Genomic DNA, 20501 nt, shown 5'->3' with positions numbered 1-20501 from the left:
GCTTCATTGGGAAACAGAAATGGCTTTTACCAAAACCACGAGCTTTTACCGCTCCCCTGCCCTTTCTCTTTTGTTCAGACTCTGGAGTTTCTGAATACAGGTTGGACTTCCCTCATATGAAACTCTCAGCATGAGGCCCCCGGACAAGCAGGCAAAGGAAGTGTTCAGCCACAGTGGGGTCCCATGGGCGACAGAGGAGCCGGGAGCAGCCAGGCCCTCCCTGGTGTCCACACACACACACCTGCGGCTCACAGCACTGCTCGTGGGAGCAAGTGGTGCCTCACACATGCAGGCATTCCCGTGTGCTGTGTGTGGCACTCCTCAGGCTGTCTGGGGTCATGCCTGCACCCTTGTGGCTAGCCTTGCTAACCTGTGGCAAATGCTGGCAGCCAGCCCTGCCCACCCAGGACTGGACATGTGTGGCCTTCTCTGATCCTGGCAGCAGGATCCCAGTCGTGCTCAGAGGCTGCCTGCTGAGTCTGCCACTAATGCCACACATGGTTCCATGTGCACGGACTGCAGCATGATGTCCAGCCCGAGTGATGCTTGCCCCCCCACCCCCATTTGCACCCACCTCCCCCGCCCTGTGTGTGTGACAAACTGAGAGCACTCACCTGAAAATCCCTCCCTGGCATCATACGAGGCCTGGGAGATGTCCTGGCTGACAGGCACTGGCTCCAGGGACAGGGTGATGGTGTCCACCTCCTCCTGCTGGCCCTGGTCCTCCTTATCCTCCGCTGTGACCTGTGGCTGGGTGACAATGGGGGTCTCAAGGCTGAAGTCCACCATGATGGGTGAAGAACACATTTCTCTCCCCGCCCAGGATCTGGTGGAGCTCCTGGTAATAGGGGCAGGTGTGGAGTCCTGCCCTGAGCACGAGCTGTGCTCTCTGGCCCTGACAGATCTCCTTTACCATACTCCAGACCTGCTCCAAAGTCCAGGGTGGGTGTCCATGCTCTGCCAGGGACTCAGCCATGTGCTCAAAGGCCTCAGCGTTGTGGTGCTTGGAGTGGAGATCCTGCAATGTCTCCTTCTCGCCTCAACTCGAGGAGGGACAGGATCTCCACTCCAGACCAGGAGGGTGGCTGCCTCTTAGTCCCCCTGGGTGGGTCCTGGAACCCCTGGGGCTGCTCCCTGCAAGGTCTAGGGGCATTGCAAGGGGCTTGTGGCTCTGCCATGGGTGGCAAGGCCTGTGGCAGGAAGAGCTGCGTGGTCAGGGTGCCACAAGGCTTGTCCAGGGTGCCTGCAGCTTTCAGAGCTAGCAGAAGACAGGAACTATAAAGTTGTGATTAGTATGGATGGAGTGTCCACCAGGGCACCTGTGTTATTTCCTGGATGCCGCCTCTTTTGAAAAAAAACCCCTTCTTCCTGTCTACACACACCTTTTTCCTAAAGAGCTCTTTCGGAAAACGGCTTCTTCCTCATAGAGTACCAATGCCAGAAAAACTCCTCTGTTCTTTGGATTTACTTTTGAAAGAATGTGATTACAGTGTGGACAGAACTTGGGTTTTGTCAGAAAAATGACCTTTTTTCCAACAAAACTCGGTAGTGTACACATACCCTCAGATGCAAAACCAAAACCCTATTGAAAGAAACTACTACATTATCTGCACAATTCTCCCCTTTGGAGAGAGAGAGAGAGAGAGAGAAAGAGACCAAACCACTTGAAAACAGAGATTAGTCAAATTGCTTAGAGAATGACTATCTGGTGTTTGGATTCTATAGTTTTGAGGGTTTTATAAGAAACATAATAGAAAAAGCAACTGTGTTTGATGAAACACTTCCGATTTTTGGCCTGCAGTAATTCATGAATTTGTCCCAAAGTTGAGTCTGCCATGAAAGTTATATTTGATAAGGGAACCTTGCTACATTTTGCCATTTACTAGATGAGAAAATTGTCTCCCAAATAGCAGTTTTTCTCTGTGAAAGTTCACCTGCCAACCTGTGTTCCCTCTAAGTTCTTTCATCCATGAATGGAGTGAGTTTTGTCTTGTGCACCTATATAGATAGATTTTCAAATGTTATGGGAAAAGAATACTAAAACAAGGGATATTTAACAAGATGCATGACTTTAAGAGTTTATTCAATATGAAGCCAAATAAAAATAAAATTAATACTGCAAAATTTTACATAGCCAACTTCCCCTGTTTATAGCTCTGTCCCAGACCTTCCTCTGGCTGGATTAGATGATCTCAGACTCCCTTCCAGTCTTGTGATTACTGTCGGAATTCATTTCATCCATACATAGTGCCACGTGACAGAAAGGAAATGTAACATACCCTAAACTCTTACATCAGGTTTTGTATTTCCACACAACCATGATGGGCATGGGGCATGCGAAAGAGGAAGCCAAAGAGGGCAAAATAAATATTTTAAATCTAGCTATGGGATAGGTATGGAGGAAAAGAATATGGAGTGCAAAATCAATAACTGATAAAATAAATCATCACTTCTTTCTTTAGTGAAAGAAGTAATATGTTTCATTCTTAATGTTTGTAGTTGCGAGTCTTTAATTTAAAATAAATAAGAAGACTGAATGCCCTAAAAATTAAACTTCTGTAGCAAATTGAAACAAGGAATTACTGGGGATCATGTGTGTTTAGTTATTCTTCCTAGCTTGCTCTTACTTGGCATTTGCTACTCTGTCATACATGCCAGTCCAAAGACTCCCACCTCACTCTCAATCCAAAGGGAGGCCCTTGTTAATTTGCGGTGTCCTTTACCACAAGCAGCACTGGGTGATCAACTAGTTCTTAAGCCCAGGAGTCAATCTGACTTTACTCAGCATCAGATGTGCTTACTAGCCAGGAACCTACATGAAGAAATGAGTCTTGACTCAAGGTGAGTTATTTTAACTCCCTCCTGATGATATGAATGCTAACGTGTGAGGCAAACCTGGGAAGGAAAATGTATGTGAGACTAATGATCTGCAGCATGTTAATCATAAAAGGAAGCACGTAGAGTGGCAGCGAGAGTTGGAGGAACAATAATTGGGAATCATGATCTCTGGCTCACATCTCTGGGAGAAAGTTTGTTCTGTAGGTTGTAGTAAAGGACTTAGAGTCAGGGAGCGTGATCTAGCACTTAGATCAAGAATTCTACTTCCAGGAGCATCAGAATTCCTGGATTCTATTCCCAACACTGCTGCTGATTCTGTAGGTGATTGAAGCTTTGTGCCTTGTTGTACCCACCTCTAAAGTGTGTATAATTACATTTGTCTGACAAAACTGCTAGGTGCTTAATTAGATAAAGTTTCTAAAGCACTTTCATATCTGTGAACAAAAAGTCCTAGATGCCAGTTAAGCATTGTTGGGTCTATCAAAGGAAGATTTAAAAATAATGCACCACTGAAAGGAATCTTCTACAATTATTACAAATACAGGCAGTCCCCGGGTTACGTACAAGATAGGGACTATAGGTTTGTTCTTAAGTTGAATTTGTATGTAAGTCGGAACTGGCTCCAGATTCAGCTGCTGCCACTGAAACTGACTAGGGGCTGACTACAGAAAGCCAGAGGCAGAGTTGCTCTGCCCCCAGCTTCCTGGAATCAGCCTGATCAGTTTCAACAGCTGCTGAATCTGGAGCCTGGGACAGAACAGCTGGGGCGCTGCCCGGTAGGTTCCCACAGGACCAACCCGGCAGCACCCCAGCTGCTCTACCAGAGGCGTCCCGCAACAAATGCCTGGCCTGCTGGGGGGGGGCGGAGGGGGCACACTAGCTGCGCCCCCTCCTCTGCCAGCAGACCAGGGAGACCCGAGCAAAGCCGCACATGTGGAGGGACCCCGCCGCCCGTGTGGCTTTGCTCCTTTGCCCCCGAATAAAGCCGCACAGGCAGCGGGATGCCGCCTGTGCAGCTTTGCTCCTGTCTCCCTGGTCTGCTGGGGGGGTCCAGCAAAGCCGCTGGACCCCCCCAGCAGACCAGGGACACCTGAGCAAAGCCGCCGCCTGGGCGGCTTTGCTTGTTTGCCCGGGAGCAAAGCCACCCAGGCGGCGGGACCCCCGCCGCCTGGGCGGCTTTTCTCCTGTCCCCCTGGTCTGCTGGGGGGGCGGGGGTTCAGCGGCTTTGCTGGACCCCCCCCCCCAGCAGACCAGGGAGACCGGGAGAAGCTTTTCTCGCCCCAGAGGACACGGGCGGTAACCTGCCGCCCGTGAGCTCCGGGGCGAGAAAAGCCCCGTTTGTAAGTGCGGATCTGACGTAAGTCAGATCCGCGTAAGTCGGGGACTGCCTGTAGTCCAAGTTCTTCATAGTAAACTTTCAAGACAGGAGGCCTGATGCATTTTAAGGGGACTATAACAACATTTACATTTTCAAAGTTCCCGTGATGGAGGCTGCCAGGGTGGGTCCTTTTTCAGCATTACAGTACATCAATGATTTGTTATTCAGGCCTGGCTGCCAGAGCAGCTGGCCCTGGCCCCGGCCATCGGAGCAGCCAGAATAGCCAGCTGCTGAGTGACCTTGGCCTCGTCCGCCGAAGCTGGCCTTGGCCCTATCCTGCAGCTGTGGCAGGCCCTGCCTCCCTTTGCCGGAGCAGGCATGGCCACCCTCCACATGGCAAGTCCTAGTCCCCCTGCCAGAGCAAGCCGTGGTCCCGTGCTGGAGCAAGCCCTGGCTACCAGCCATGTAGCATGTCCCAGCCCTCCTGCCAGAGCAGGCTCTGGCTCCCCCACTGGAGCAGGCCCCACCTCCTACCCCGCTGCCATGCCATGCCACACGGCCACTGTAGGCCCTGACCACCAGAGCAGGCCCCGGCCCCGGCCCTCTCGCTGGAGTAGGACCCGGCCACCCACCATGCTGCCTCAGCCGGCCCTCCCAGCAGTCCCCTCACACCACCTCAGCTGGCGCCACTCGCCAGAGCAACCACCTACCGCGCCGCTCCCCTTCCATCAGGAAGGTGAACGCTGCTGCATGGCTCTGCAAAGGAGGTGGGCGGGTGGAGAATTATCAAAATAATTCTCCTAGAAAAATGCTTGTTGTAGGCTCCTGCCCATTTTTTACAGCCCTATGGATCAATCTCTTCTCTGTGGTATTTTCCTTTTTTGTTCCTTTATACATCCTATCAGAGGATCTCTGTATGGCATAATTTTTTATTGTTTTTGTGTGCTGTCACAAGGGAAAACATCTTCAGCTCTTACACTGCTATTAGCAAAATCGATGGGCACTAATGCATTCCTGATCAATTCCTGTGTACACTGCTAGCCTGGCTGCCTGCCCCCATATAGGCCCTCTCTGTGACTGGCTGGGAGAAAATGGCTCCCTCGTGTTGTCAACAAAAGGCTCCCTGACAGGTCTGTGCTGCTGTCTCTCTCTCAGGTTTAGGAGGGTGTTCTCCTCATTATGAGAAATTTGCTTTCATTGTTATGCTCACGGGCGAGGGAACATGAAAACTAAAAAGCTTAACTTTGCCTAGGAAGCCCATGGAGAAGAGCCCATGTGCTGCGGTAGAAGCATCACAGCAGAGGTAGTCACTGCTGAATCAGAATTAGCTTGTAATTTGTACTTGGTTATTTATTAAAGAGACCCTGCAGCAGAAGTGAACAGACTTCTTCCTCTCCCTCTCTCTCTCTCAGCTGTTCTCATTTACATTTTGTGTGTGTTATGCGAGGCTGACTTCCTTGATAAATATCTTCAAATGAATGTTGCCCATGCAGAGCTCTTCTTGTTCTAACTTGATGGAAAGCATCCCACACCTTTCCACACAGAGGAACCGTAGGGGATACAGAAAGACAATGGCAATTTATGGATCTGAAAGGGATAGGGGTGAGGGAGAGAACAAAAAAAAAGCCATTGAATCTTATGCTGTCGGGAATTGAGTTTTTTCTGGGTCACTTGTCCTCCAAACTATACAGAAGTTACTCCCGGGGATAGCGAGTTAGCCCAGAGTTTCCAGAAGAGGCCGATTCAGGCACGCCTGGCCAGCGGAGGCTGAACAGCCTTCCCACATTGCTGGTAAAAGCTGTTTAGAGGTTCTCGTATTAAAAAGCAACATGCCCAAGACTGAGAATGTCTGCATTACCAGAGGGCCCTCCTCCTAGTGAAGCCAATCAGTGCTTCTGGAGTTTTTAAGGCAGGACACTTCTGTATTCTTAGGTTTGGCCAAGTTCCCCCTGTTCACCCTCATGACAGATTAAAAATCTAAAAAACATGACCTCTGAAGGAAGACTGAAAGAATTGGGTTTGTTTAGTTTGGAAAAGAGGAAAAGAGAAGATGGAGAGGGGACATGATAGCAGCTTTTAAGTACTTAAAAGGGTGTTACAAGGAGGAGGAAGAAAAACTATTCTCCTTAACCTCTGATGACAGGGCAAGAAACAATGGGCTTAAAGTGTAGCAAAGGAGATTTAGATTGGACATTAGGAAAAAATTTCCTGTCAGGGTGGTTAAGCCCTGAAATAAATTGCTTAGGGAGACTGTAGAATCCTTATCCCTGGAGATACTTAAGAGCAGGTTAGACAGACATCTATCAGGGAAGATCTAGATGGTGCTTAGTCTTGCTGTGAGGGCAGGGAACTGGACTTGATGACCTCCCGAGATCACTTTCAGTTCTAATATGCTATTATTGAGTCCTTCTATCATGTTTCTATGACCCAGCTGAGGAATCCACTACCACTTCCATCCAAGAAGGTATGTCTTTTTAGAGACCGCTGGATTGTTTAATTGCTCCTGCTACAGCTATAAATCATTCCAAAATTGCCAAAGAAAAAGAGCAATCCCTAGCATTCCATATGGCAATCTATTATTTACAGTGCTCCTTATGCATAACATTTTCAGAACAGTGACATTTGGGATGATGGGTTCTTTTTGCAGCATCACAGACATTTCATGCTCACTTGGATAAGGAACTAAGCAAGTCAGGCTAGTTTACTATCACCCTGGCCTTAATGCAAATGTGTCTAAGCCTGGACTCTTCCTAGTGTAACCAGGGTCGGACTAACCTATGGGGGCGCCCGGCTCCCAGTGGGCTGCAGCGGCCGCCCAGAGTGGGAGCCGTATTAACCCCTGCAGCACCGGCCAGCAGCGCCCTTCCCCCCACGGCCGCAGAGCCCTGCACGGCCAGGCGCAGCCCGCCCCAGGTGGCCCTGGGCTGTGCGCCATCAGCAGTGGCTGGGCTGACTGAGCAGCGCATGCACTATGCATCTGCCTACGTGCCCCGGGGGCGGGCCCGCGCATGCGTCATGTGCCCGGAGGCGGGGCCGCACGTCCCGGGGGCGGCGCCGCACGCCTGGGGTGCCAAAATGGCTCGGGCCGGCCCTAAGTGTAATGCCAACAGGCAGAATTAAACCTGGGACCTCTGGAGCTTAATGCATGAGCCTCTATCACATAACAGCAGGCTCTCAACTGCGGCTGTAGAGTTGACTTCATGCTCCCTTGTCAGTGGTCTCAGCCTCTGGGCTACACTAGAATAACTAGCTCATAGAGATTAGCCAGTGTGATTATCAGTGAATTTAGACTGAGCTTTCCAGAGGAGCCTAAGGGACTTGAGCATCTAACTGCCTTAGGCACTTTTGAAAATTGCAGCGCAAAATGCCAGGAGCTGAGCTCCTGAATTTACTCATGCCTCTGACAGAAACTCTCCCATAGTGCTCAGTACCCACACACAGGCTACAGGCTCACTTACACTACCTCAGCGTAGTCCCAGGATTAAGCTTAGACTCAAAATGAGAGCTCATTTCTCTCCAGGGCCATTTACTTCCCAGCCTACAAATACCAATATTTGCTGACCACTAGAACATGGATGGAGTCAACCAACCAGCTGTGAGCGGGTACCAGCTTTTTGGTGCCTTTAACCTGAACTGATGAGATCTAGATGAGAAAGGAGTGAATGGGAGGGAAGGAGAGAGACAGAGACAGTTGGCAGAAAGGGTTAAGCTATAGAAAAGAGGCAAGGAGAGGAAGAAGGAAAGAAAAAAGCCAATAGACTCATAGGCTATGTCTGGACTGCAGGCTTCTTTCAGAAGAACCCTTTTTTTGGTAGAGATCTTCCAAAAAAACTTCTTCTGAAAGAGTGTGTCCACACACAAAAGTGTATAGAAAAAGATCTGCTTTTTTGAAAGAGAGCGTACATACTGAATAGATGCTATCTCGCATGTAAGCTGTGATTGCTATGGACGGAGTGGCCACCCGGGCACCTGTGGTTTTTCCTCTTCTCTTGAAATAATTCCCCGTCCACACACGCCTTTTCCCGAAAGTGATCTTTTGGAAAAAGGCTTCTTCCTTGTAGAAAGAGGATTCCCAATGCTGGAAACCCCCCTTTGTTCTTTCAATTCACTTTCAGAAGAAAGCAATTGCAGTGTGAACTTAACTCAGGTTTTGTTGAAAAAACAGCTGTTTTTCTGATAAAACTCTCACTAGACACACCCATAGTGAGACAGCCACTCAGCTGAGCTACCACCTATGCCAATTTACACCAGCTGAGGATCTGGCCCATACATTTTTTTCACATGGGTACAGAAAATGTGTTGGACACGTGATTTAGTTTCATGAAGACATTGTTCCAGCTTCTCCAGTGCCCTTCTTTGCCCCCATGCCCACGATGGGCCTTTCTGCAGTGGCTCTATACAGGGGTGGGCAACCTTTTTTCAGGTCGGGGGCCACTGACCCACAGACAAAGCAGTTGGGGGCCGCACACAAGTGCAAAGCAAAGTGAGAAGCCCCTGACTGAGAGAGAAAGACCCTCCCCGCATTCCCCTCTCACACCGGAGGGACCCAGGCTAGTAGATTTTGCATGCTCTAGCTCTGTGAGTAGGTGGCAGGGGGGATGGAGTACCAGCATGGGCTCCCCAATGTGGGGGGGATCCCTGAGCCGTGGGGGCCGGATCCAGGTAAGCTGGGGGCCGCATCTGACCCACAGGCCTGAGGTTCTCCACCCCTGCTATACAGTTACGGGCCCACTGGATCTTTATACTTTAATCCATTCCTACCACTCCAGGGATGTGTATAGCCACACACTGATCTTATGGAGGTGAAACAAAGGCCTCATACCATGTTTCACCAGCGGGTGGCAGGCAAATCCTGTGCTTTTTCTTTTAGCCTGCAGCGTTTCTCTGCTCTGCAAACACTGCCAGTCAGGGCCCCTTTGCTATGCTTAATGCTGTTGCCTCTATCTGTTGTATGACCTTGGTTTTATACCATTAAAAGTTAAAATTTAATGTGCTACAGATGTCATAAATCTCTCCCTGTGGTAACCATTCTAAGTACAGGAGATGCTCTCATTAAGTCATGTCCATGGTATTGTGCTCATAAATCGGTCTTTGAAATGTACCCTCCCACCTCTTGTAGCTTCATAGTCTCGTGTTTGTTAAAATTAAGAGAAAGAAGAGACAAAACCAAATCCACTGATTCCTGATTCAGTTCTCATTTACATCAGCATCACCCTATTGATTTAAAGCAGCCCTTTTTTGGCTTTACACTCTGCTGTGACTACAGCTTTACTGTTTCTACAGCATCTAGCACAAAGGCGCCCTGATCCATGACAGCTCCACCCCCCCCCAGGTGCTACTGTAATGTAAACACTCTATTATTACTCACACACCCATTTAAATGACACCAGAATCAGGCCCTTCTTGTTGTTAGGTGGATTATTATAGTGTGGATATGAATGAGATTCTGTCTTTAACGTTTAACTGGTTAATTAATTAAATGGGATTTTACATCAATAGTCCTGATATTTACTTTGCTAGCTGTAGTCTTGAGAGCCATTAAAAAAGCCAACTCAGGTTTCTTTTATTTCATGAAGGAAAGGGAAAAGGGAGTGTAGAAAATCTCACAGTGGTTATTGATTAACTTTTTGTACCCATCCAAAGCTTATTTAATATGCAGTGCGTCTGACAGTTTGACCGTGGGCTGAAGTCAGTGGAGTTGCATTGTTAAAACAGCATATTAAGGAGAAGAATGAGGCTCTCAAATAGGCACTAGGTCAGCAATGTACTTAAACACATGCCTAACTTTAAGCACATGTGCCTTCTCATTGACTTCAATTCAGTCTCTTTTGGCCTAATGTTTAAAAAATAGAACTCTGACTTGGAAAGCTCTGTGGGCTTTAGGCCAAAGGCATCTGACCTTCTTGCATCTCAATTAACCCATCCAGAAAATGAGAGTGAAAAAACAACAGCACCTCATTAAAAAAAGACGCAGACACCATGACTGGTTTGAGCATCCCTTAGTCAATAAATTACCAAATAAAATGACTCTCCAAGAACTGTTATGTCTATCAGGAAAGGACACCTACTTCAGAAACTGTCCAGACATATATCTACATACAGGCGACCCGTGGTAATAGTCAGAAATGAGCTCTTCTCATTTTCCATCAAGAAATAATCTAAGTGCACAAATGTTTTCCATACTGTGCTCAGATTTGCCTGATAATCAAAAGGTAGGAATTGTGGACAGTGCACACACTAGCACTGAGAGGCTCAGGTACACAGCAAAAGATTTGGATCCACATCAAGACTTTCCATCTAGCAGTCCATCCTGCTTGCTCTCCCTTCCTCAAACAGAACTGGCCCTGGCCCATTTTCTCTTCCTTCTCCACCCAGGCTATGTCTAGACGTCAGGCTTCTTTCAGAAGAAGCTTTTCCAGAAGAGATCTTCTGAAAAAATCTTCTGAAAAGATCTTCCGAAAGAGAACGTCCACACTGCCAAAGACAGATAGCGTCCACACTGAATGTGGACGCATGTAAGCTGTGGGCGGAGTGAACACCATGGCAACTGTGCTTTTTCCTCTACTTCTATCGAAAGAACTCCCTCTTCCCCATCCACACATGCCTTTTTTCCAAAAGAGCCCTTTTGGAAGAGGTGTTCAGGCTTGTAGAAAGAGGGTTACCAATGTCAGAAAAACCACTCTGTTCTTTCAATTTTTTTCTGAAAGAACACGATTGCAGTGTGGACGTAATTGAAGTTTTTTCGGAAAAAGAAAAAACTCTGTAGTGTAGACATACCCCTAGAGGGATTGGCTTGATAATCCAGCTCTCCTAGGCTTGCAAATGCTGCTCCTTTCAATGTCACTTTCTCTGGTACACAAGAGCTGCAGGAAGCCTTCCTGCTGTACCTGGAAAATACAAGGAATAAGCAGAGAGAATTTAGGCCCTTTACAATTAAAACACAGCCACTAGCAGAAATTTTGATTTTTAATCCAAACTGACTTAATCCAGGGATGGCAGAACCAATTCCAGAAAAAAAGTCAGAAGTGGCTTTGTGCAACTGATTCTCCAAACAAAATCCGAACCCAAGGTTTGGTGGTTTCATTCCAGTGAAAAAATCCTACAGTACGTAGTAGACAAAGACAAGTTTTGTGACCCCCCCCCCCATAGATTATTTCCTATAAAATTTCAAATGATTTGTTCTTCTGTCTTTATTAAATACTATTGGTGACATCCTGGCCCCACTAAAGTCAATGGAAAACCTTCCATTGACTTCAATGGGGCTAGGATTTCAGGTTTTTTGAACAATTTCTCTAGCACCCTACTATTTCATTATTAAGAGCTATAAGGTATTTCCAGAATGGGAAATAAGAGCTCACACATCTCTTCTCATCTTAGAGTCATAGAACCATAGTAGGGTTAACAGGGTCTGCAAGGGTCTTGTAGCCTAACCTCCACCATGATACAGCATTTGCTGTGTCTAACCCATCGCAGATAGATGGCTACCTGGCCTCTTTTGAAAACCTCCAGTGAAAGAGATGTTTCCCATCTCCTTCCCTTTTCAGAGCCAGTTATGAGGAGGATACATGACAGTTTAAAATTGGATTGAAATCACTTTACATAGAGCACTGCACAATTGTGAGGAGGTAGTGACTTTGGGTCACTTCTCTCAATATCAGTCTTGACTACGATTCGATCAATTGTGCTTGAGGAGTAGATGAAACTGTTCTTATTGAATACAAATCACCCCTTGCTCAGAACCAGCCCAAAACCTTGTCAAGATTAAATTAAATGTAGAAGACACATTCCTATTCCAAGCCGTGAGAGATTGCCCTTCTCCTAAGCTATGAAGGCTCTCTCATCCAGCCTATTCCCTTACTCCTCCATAGCTTCCTCTACCTTTGGGAATTCCAGGGATAAATTATTAACCTACTCATGGGTCATATGAATGGCTGTTTTATGGTTTCAACATTGTAAACTGCATTAACAAGTGTTTCTCTCTGCAGTATGGCCACTCAACACAGCACAGGGAGCACACTTAATGAGATGTAACATAAACCTACCAGGCAGCTCTGTATGCTCAATAGAAAAGAATGCCAACCTTGTGGTATTTCTTCACCAATTTTTAGTTTTAAATTAGAAGCCCTGTCCCACAACCTAAACCACAAATATCACATTTGTCTGTCATGCCCCTTATGGAACAGTCCTAAATAATTTAATAGGGATGAAATAGGTAAGAGGTCAGAGACCTAATCCTCAACAAATGCAGCACCAGAAAGACTGTCTCAGGCAGGGGCTGTGCAATTTGTTCTGGTACCATCAGGCTGGTGCAGGTCATTTCCCGGTGCACTGGTCTTTCAAGAAAGTCTTGTGGTGAACAGGTGGTTTTAAGGTCTGAGAAGCAGGTCTAGGCTTTAAACCTGCAAAGCTGCTATGTGGAGCCCTAGAGGTGGGTACATTTCAGTGGTGGGGGAAGTGAATAGCCTTGTTACAAGAGATCCATTGGGAACACTCTTAATTTGTGGGGCTATTGTTGAAAGTTGATTGTATTGAGGCAGAGGTATCCCAGCAGTTATAGGATATAAATATTACACGCCACACCACACAGTGACAGGAACTATTTACTTGCACTTGCTCAAGAAGAGCTAGAATATTTTGTAGGCGGTCAGCTAATCAGGGAAATTTTCACCACCAGCAACCATTGGAACCCTGATCTTGTTCAGTGGAATTTCCAGAATCCATCAGGAGAGGACTTCAAAGTGTCTTTCAAACACACTGCAGACACAATAGGGCTCTGAGGTCCAGATATCTATGGAGCCACCCAGATTAGAAATGTCCTGGCACCAGAATCCTTTGAGCCAATTTAACAGCTTTATGGCTAGATTCTTATTCTGTTACTTGTGTTGAATAGTACTTTACTCCCACAGGGTATGTCTACATTACCCCGCTAGTTCGAACTAGCGGGGTAATGTATGCATACCGAACATGCAAATGAAGCCCGGGATTTGAATTTCCCGGGCTTTATTTGCATAAGCCGGCCGGCGCTATTTTTAAATGCCGGCTTGTTCGAACCCCATGCAGCGCGGCTACACGCGGCACGGGCTAGATAGTTCGGAATGGCTAGCTAGTTCGAACTATCTGTACGCCTCGTGGCACGGGCTAGATAGTTCGAACTAGCTAGCCATTCCGAACTATCTGTACGCCTCGTGGCACGGGCTAGATAGTTCGAACTAGCTAGCCATTCCGAACTATCTGTACGCCTCGTTCCACGATAGTTCGGAATGGCTAGCTAGTTCGAACTATCTAGCCCAGGCATGTCCAAAGTCCGGCCCGCGGGCCAATTGCGGCCCGTGTTCCAGTTTAATACGGCCCCACAGGTAATTTGGCAATATCTATCTTTCATGGCCCCCAACGAATCCATATGTATTGAGATGAATACATTGTAAAATCTCAGTTAATGTCAGTTGGTCTAAATCAGTTATAAATATATTTGGACACAACATGTATACTTGGTGTTATGTTCCTGTTCATATTTTTTGAACTTAAAAGTTGACAGACAACCTTTATTACCAATCATATGTAATGTACTTTACAATGTTCCTGACATATATTTCAGCTTCCTGGATTTTTTTTTCATCTGGTCTTCAGATATGAAAGGCAGAGTGATTTAACACCTGTTTAGATTTGTCATCCATGTGACGAAATGAAAAGTATGCCGTTTGCAATAAACTTTGCATAAAATAGTTAATTTGCATTTAATTTTAATGGTTCAAAGAATGTCAGGCAAAATGGTCGGCCCTCACGCATGTTCACTTCATCAAATCTGGCCCTCTTTGAAAAAAGTTTGGACACCCCTGATCTAGCCCGTTCCACGAGGCGTACAGATAGTTCGGAATGGCTAGCTAGTTCAAACTATCTAGCCCGTGCCGCGTGTAGCCGCACGGCACGGGGTTCGAACAAGCCGGCATTTAAAAATGGCGCCGGACGGCTTATGCAAATAAAGCCCGGGAAATTCAAATCCCGGGCTTCATTTGCACATTCGGTATGCATACATTACCCCGCTAGTTCGAACTAGCGGGGTAGTGTAGACATACCCTGAGATATCCTACTGAAGTCAATGGGACATCTTGTGGAGCAAGATGGCTCTTGGCATGAGCAGTGGTATCAGAATCTGATCCTTAATTTGGAAATATTGTAAACAAGTCAGCTCTGAGATAGTACACGTAAAGACAATGGAGTTGTACCAGTTTACACCAGCTGAGGATCTAATCCTTCCTATCCATACCTTGTGTGGCTGTTCAGTGTGATGTGCTTCTGCAGCTGCATTAGTGTTAAATGTCTATTGCAAAGAAAAATAACCCAAACAACTGGTCAATGTATCAATGGAAGAAAAATCAACCTTGAAAGGTCGAGAATATAACCTCTCCCCTCCTTATTTATCAAGTTCAGAGCCTTTGAACCAGCTATTTGCATATGTTAAAATCTAATTTCAGTTTTTCATCATATAGAGTTAGGTTTTTTTTAATGAAATATGTGCCCTCCAGGCACTATTGAAGTCTAATTAAAAATCATTCAAAAGCCACTTTTTCCGTGTTTGTGCCTGAAGCAACATTTCCATCTCATATCAAAAGCATAACGCATTGCTGCTTAATTAAATTTTGCGTCTCAAAGCTACAAGTTCTCAGAGGATCTGCTGGAGTTTCAGAACCTCGTCTATATTGCGTTGGCTTGTTCATCCTTTGTTTGCAACAGTCATGACAATGTGAGGAGTCCTGTAGCTTTTTGTTTCTGTCAATGGAAAGACATTCATGGCCAGGATTCTTAACCCAGTAACCCATTTGGTCATGATGGCTGAAACCAATAAATTTTGAGGATGAAGGAACTTTGCGACTCATAACACTGTGGATTTCCTCCCTGAAGTCAATGATCCATCTTTAAGTATTATAATCCTAATCAATTGCCTATTATCAACTTATAAATTTTAGAAAGCTGAAAGTTGAAGTTTGGAAAGAATACAGATGATAGACTGTATCCCTCCTGCCCATCCCCAGAATATCTTGATTTTGGGTTGACAGATTTCCAACACTTCCATGCATGGGAGCTGATGGTGATGGGTTGGTTTTCAAGATAAAAGTCTAATATTCCCAGTCTCTCCCCTCATGTAATTAATTTCCTTTTCTGGCATGCGTGCAGGCGGGCAGGCGAGCGTGCGTGCGTGTCAGGGATCATGAAATGGAGGTGTGACTAGGTGTGACGTAGTGGGGGGTACCTTGCTGGTTTCTATGCTGGGCAGTGGGCTGTGGGTGACCTCCACTGGCTGCTGTCTGTAGCACGGCCCAGCAGGGCAGGAGATGAGTCATTATGCAAAGGGGGCTCCAAACCTGTCTGACCAGCTACCCCTCAGGGAGAGAAACAAAGGAAGGTGGAAAGCCGGCACTGGCTGCGGGGGCAGGGCTGGAAGAGAGTTAGTTTCTGTCTGGGAGCATGGAGGAGATAGCCCCTAGGGAAAGGGGCTGGAATTTAGGGGCCCAGTCTCCCCCATCTCAAGGGGGGCTGAGGCATCCTAGGCCTGCCCTGGAACCAGATTACATCTGTGCTGTATCCTGGAGAAGCAATAAACACCCTCTATTCTACTGGCTGGTGGAGTCTGTCCGTGACATTACGGGGGTGCAGGAAACGGGAAAACCCCAATGCCATCACACTAGGACAATAAAACTAAGAGAAAAGTATTGGAAAAGGCAAGAGAGTTGACTCAGCTCCAAGGCAGATTTTTTTTAATGCTTTGGGATGTTTTTATTTTTAAAACTTTCTGGGATGCACAGAGGGCAAGAGGGAACAACATGGCTCGAACATCAACACATACCATTGAGTAGCTTCTTTTACTTGTCTTACAGGAAGTCTCTAGCTAAAGGAGCCTAAGCCAAGCAACCAAAGGACACTTTGAGCAGCCTGGCTTGAACTTTCAATAGGGGGGCCTGGTTTTTATAAGCAGACCTTAAATTGCCAAAGATAATGTTCAAACCATGGCCTGGTTTTGACCCATGCAACCTTGCTGCAGCCCATGGAGTTACATGAGTACCTCAGGGGACCACGAGAGAAAAAAGCCTGCACTGATAAAAGTCTTGAAATCAGGTTTGCCCATATCAGCTTTTCAATAATTCTCTTGTGGAGAAAAGAGGCAGAGTGTGCATGAACCAATGACAAAAGAAAAGAAAGCATTTTTTAAACACAATTGGACCCTATAGGAACTGCTGTCATTTCCTGGAAGTTAATTTCAGAGGTGTTGTGTACCAGGGTTCAGATTACAATTCGACAAGTGGGTGGGTGTCTAAGGAAGGCTAAGTTGGTCATTTCCATGCGGAGGAGGCTGGAAGTAGGTGCAAGTTACTCCACTGAAATTGTCCCATGATCATTAAAACTTGGTATATCTATGTCACACAGCTGCTGCACTGGCTGGCCCACACCTGGCTACCTGAGCAGTTGGCTGTGCTACCAGAGCCAGGCCAGCCAGAGCTCAAAGGGGCGGGTCACATTTCTGGCTGCGGTCCACAGGCCGAAGAGTTGATATCCCAGCCAAGGGAGCATTGCAGTTGCATGTGTACGCCAAAGTGCTTTGAAACCCTGTTTCTTTGCTAAAAACTCCTTATCCATCCCCTAGCTCCTCCACTGGGGAGTGGCTTCTTTGAGCCTCAACACAGCTCCAAAGTAGCCCCCACATCAGTGTAACTGCCTCCCACCCCAGGGATTCTCCAGTGGCACAGAGCTGGTGCTTCACTCCTCACTCTTTAGCCCTAATCACTACCACATCGAAGTGCTTCACAAGTCCTAGTGGATTTTTTTTCTCTTGCAACACATTCTTTAGTAACAAAGGTTTTTTTTCTTAGTTTATCAAAGAGGAGCTGAGCCACAAGATGGATAATATATTAGAAGTGGGTCTTTGTCCACGAAAGCTTATGCTCCAATACATCTCTTAGTCTATAAGGGTATGTCTACCTTAGCTCGTTAATTCGAGCTAGGTAGACAAATGAGGCAACCGGAGTTGCAAATGAAGCCCAGGATTTAAATATCCAGGGCTTTATTTGCATGTTCCCATCTGGTCGCCATTTTGAAATTTCACTAGCCCGAACTCACTGCTGCGTGTAGCCGCGCGGCAGTGAGTTCAGCATAGTGAAATTTCAAAATGGTGACCAGACGGGAACATGCAAATAAAGCCCGGGATATTTAAATCCCAGGCTTCATTTGCAATTCCGGTCGCCTCATTTGCCTACCTAGCTCGAATTAATGAGCTAGTGTAGACATACCCCAAGGTGCCACAGGACTCCTTGTCGCTTTTGCAGATCCAGACTAACATGACTACCCCCTGATACTTGACAAGATGGATTATGTGACTTACCTACTGTTGCACAGGTGGTCTGTGGCTGAGTCAGGAAATGAACCCAGGTCTACCCTATCCTACTCTGCTTTTTCTACTGCTGCTGGTGTGGTTGGGGCAGAAGAATGGTCCAGGAGGGCAGTGTTAGACAGTGTAGCTCAAGATGCATCTCCAGTGGAGCCAGAGCTGTACTTTCTGGGTTGGGTAGATATACACACACTTGCTTTGAGCAAGCTAAAATCAGTGTAGCTATGGCAGCACAGGTGGTGGGATGGACTAGAGGCCCAAGGCGGTAGCTAAGGTCATTGTACTCTGGGTGGCGAGGCTGTCTCACTGCTGTTGCACTGCTGTTTTTAGTGCACTAACGCTATCTAAGCTTGCATATCTGTTTATTCCCAAGCTAGACACTAGCCCTATAGCTCCACTGCAGACATACCCTTCCAAGAGCTCCAAAGGTGCTCTAATGTGTACCTGGGGACCATACCATCCATCGGACAACTCAGAGTAAGACCTATAGCCAACTTGGCTGGGCAAAGACTAAGCCAGGATAAATCTCCAAGTACTTGGAGAATAAAGCAAAAAGGGGCTCTTTAGGGTGTGATGAGATGACAGTTAGGAAGGGACATTTAGGCTTCCTATTATGTAAAACTGCCCAGCAGAGAGATTTACTCACCTGCTGAACAGCCTCTCAAGGGAAACCCCACCGTTAGGTCAAAGTGCTAGAAAATGTACGAAGGAAAAAATCTTGCCATGGCAGGAGGATGCATTGGTTACAGATAATAAGTCTTGTCCTGTTCTAAGTGAGGATTCTATGTTTTTGCTTTAGGTTGTTTTTTGACACAGATAAAAGTTTATATTAAGACAGAGCAACTTCGGACAATTTCACACGGGATTCCTACAACTGAATCTATGCAGAGCCCGATCAGAGGGAGTCAACCCACATTGATCCAGTTGTGGAATCAGGGCTTCAGTTCTCTTGCCTTCTCCTTTTGACCTGCTTATGTCTCCCTTTCATTCTTTCCAACTCTGAGTCTGTCTGGCATGGAACAGAACATGACCCCTTCCGTACGTGCCTGGTGCAGCCTCACCTTAATCTACATTCAATAGCATGCATGCTGGTCTTTGGGACTGTCAAGAATAAGTTTCCAAGGAATTATTTTGTCATTTCATGTGAAATAAACGAACTCTGATAAGGATCTGCATTCTGCTTCCATAAAAACCTATGGCTGCCATATCTTGCGTCTAAATATTTTCTCACACAAACACACAAGTAACTCATTCTTCTCCATAAAAGCCGGAAAAGGCTGCCGCGATCAGCTGTTCCAGTGAATGTCTGGGAGGGAGGCCTTTGCTCTTTCATTATCAGCAGTCACCACGAAGTGCTGGCCAGGGAGGGCTCAGCGTAACAGCAGGAAAAGGGTTTCATATCTGGAAATAATCTCACAGGAGTCACTCCTAAGGCTGGAATTCTTGGCAGAAACCTTTCATCAAGGCTTCTTGAAAGAGTGAGGCAATGTGTTCCCATCCGTTTGCTAACCTCTGCAATGTTACCCACATTTCTAAAACTACCATGCTCCAGTCAAAAGGAGTTCCAGAAAGTAAACGTCTGTCATTTAATATTAGAGAACTGATATAAATCATCCAATCTATTGCACACTAGACATCTCAGGCTATTTCTGGAGGTACCTACATGGCTTGTGTTGCTACAGTACCTAGAGCCCCCCATGCACGAGTTACACTTCTCCTCACAACCCTCCCCCCCCCGAAGCAGGGCTCTATTATTCATATTTTATGGATAGGGAACTGAGGCACAACAATACTAAGGGCCATGCTTTCAAGGGCAGTGTGAATTGGGGTGCTGAGCTTTAAAAACTCCTGCCCCCCAACAATTTGTACAAGATAGGACTAGAACCCACATCTCCAGAATTACAAGGCCCTTTAGCATTCACCTATACAGAGATAGTGCTAGTAAATGGACCCCTTTTTATTTTTCTGTTGCAAACTGTGGGCTGTACAGGTGTGTACGTACCACCAACAGGTGGAACTGACCCTGGAATCTCTGGAGCTTAGTGCATGAGCCTCTACCACTTGAGGTAAAAGTCAACTGGTTTTCAGCTAAAGCGTAGAACAAAGTCATTTGTTCTGTAAGTGGTCTAAGTGCCACTACACGGGACAGTGAACCACACCCAGTAGGTGCGGGGGTTACAGGTTCTACTGTCCACAATTTAAATCTTCTAGGGGGGCTTCTTTTTCTGTTAGTGCATTTTAGCTCTTGAATAGAGATGGGCCCATACTGCAATCCAGAGGTGAAAGGAATTTAAATTTCTTACAGATACTGTCCTATTGCAATCCAGGTCCCTGCCAGCTCTTTAAATGGCTCCCTGCAGCTCAGCATGTTCCTGCTAGAGCTGTGCACCAGGACGCACCCCCTTATTTCACCTCTGCCGCAATCTCTGGTCCAAACAGTGTAGCTTCAGGAACTTGACATCTGAATCCAGCTCTGTGTTGTGCAGTCGCACTTCATCTCAGTTTCTGGAGCTCCATTGAGCTCAATTACAAAGATACAAATAGCCTGTCACACTGCTAACGACATTATTCTAGAAAAACTGCATTTGTTAGGGGAAGTAGTAACCATCTCGATTCCAGATATGCACAAAATACAGAAGAAAATTGTTACATGGAACTACACAAAACTTCAGGAGGGTGGGTAGGGAAAAGACATTGGAGCTGCAAAAGAGGGCCTTCTAAAAAAAGCTAGAAAGTCCCTAGATCGCCACAAGATAAGTTAGCATTGTTCTTTGTAGTGTTCGTAACATGACAAAAATGGAAAGTCTTCTTGCCTTGAAATTCTCTGGTTGCTGTTTTGTTTGTTCCTTATTAAGCAGTTAATAAACAAAACTGTTTGGGTTAATTTTATCGTGTGTATTGCAAGTTGCTAAGTAACATGGCTCCACTCTGCCTGAAGTCTGCATTGTGAGACAACTGAGGAAGGCA

The 20501-nt window shown here is 46.4% G+C and overlaps 1 long non-coding RNA gene across 2 annotated transcripts in view; it reads right to left on the bottom strand.

Moving 5' to 3' along the window:
• The window catches only part of LOC142829067 (uncharacterized), a 160841-nt gene that overhangs the window by 6871 nt on the left and 133469 nt on the right, over positions 1-20501 (bottom strand). For both annotated transcript variants that reach the window (XR_012903276.2, XR_012903277.2), the window contains 2 exons: positions 10934-11043; positions 615-750 (listed from right to left, as the gene is read on the bottom strand). This is a non-coding gene — a long non-coding RNA (uncharacterized LOC142829067). The remainder of the gene's footprint in view (positions 1-614; positions 751-10933; positions 11044-20501) is intronic.

The sequence above is a fragment of the Pelodiscus sinensis genome, chromosome 5 (assembly GCF_052426305.1).
Source record: "Pelodiscus sinensis isolate ZL-2025 chromosome 5, ASM5242630v1, whole genome shotgun sequence".
Taxonomy (NCBI): domain Eukaryota; kingdom Metazoa; phylum Chordata; order Testudines; family Trionychidae; genus Pelodiscus; species Pelodiscus sinensis.
This window is presented reverse-complemented; position numbering and strand designations above follow the sequence as displayed.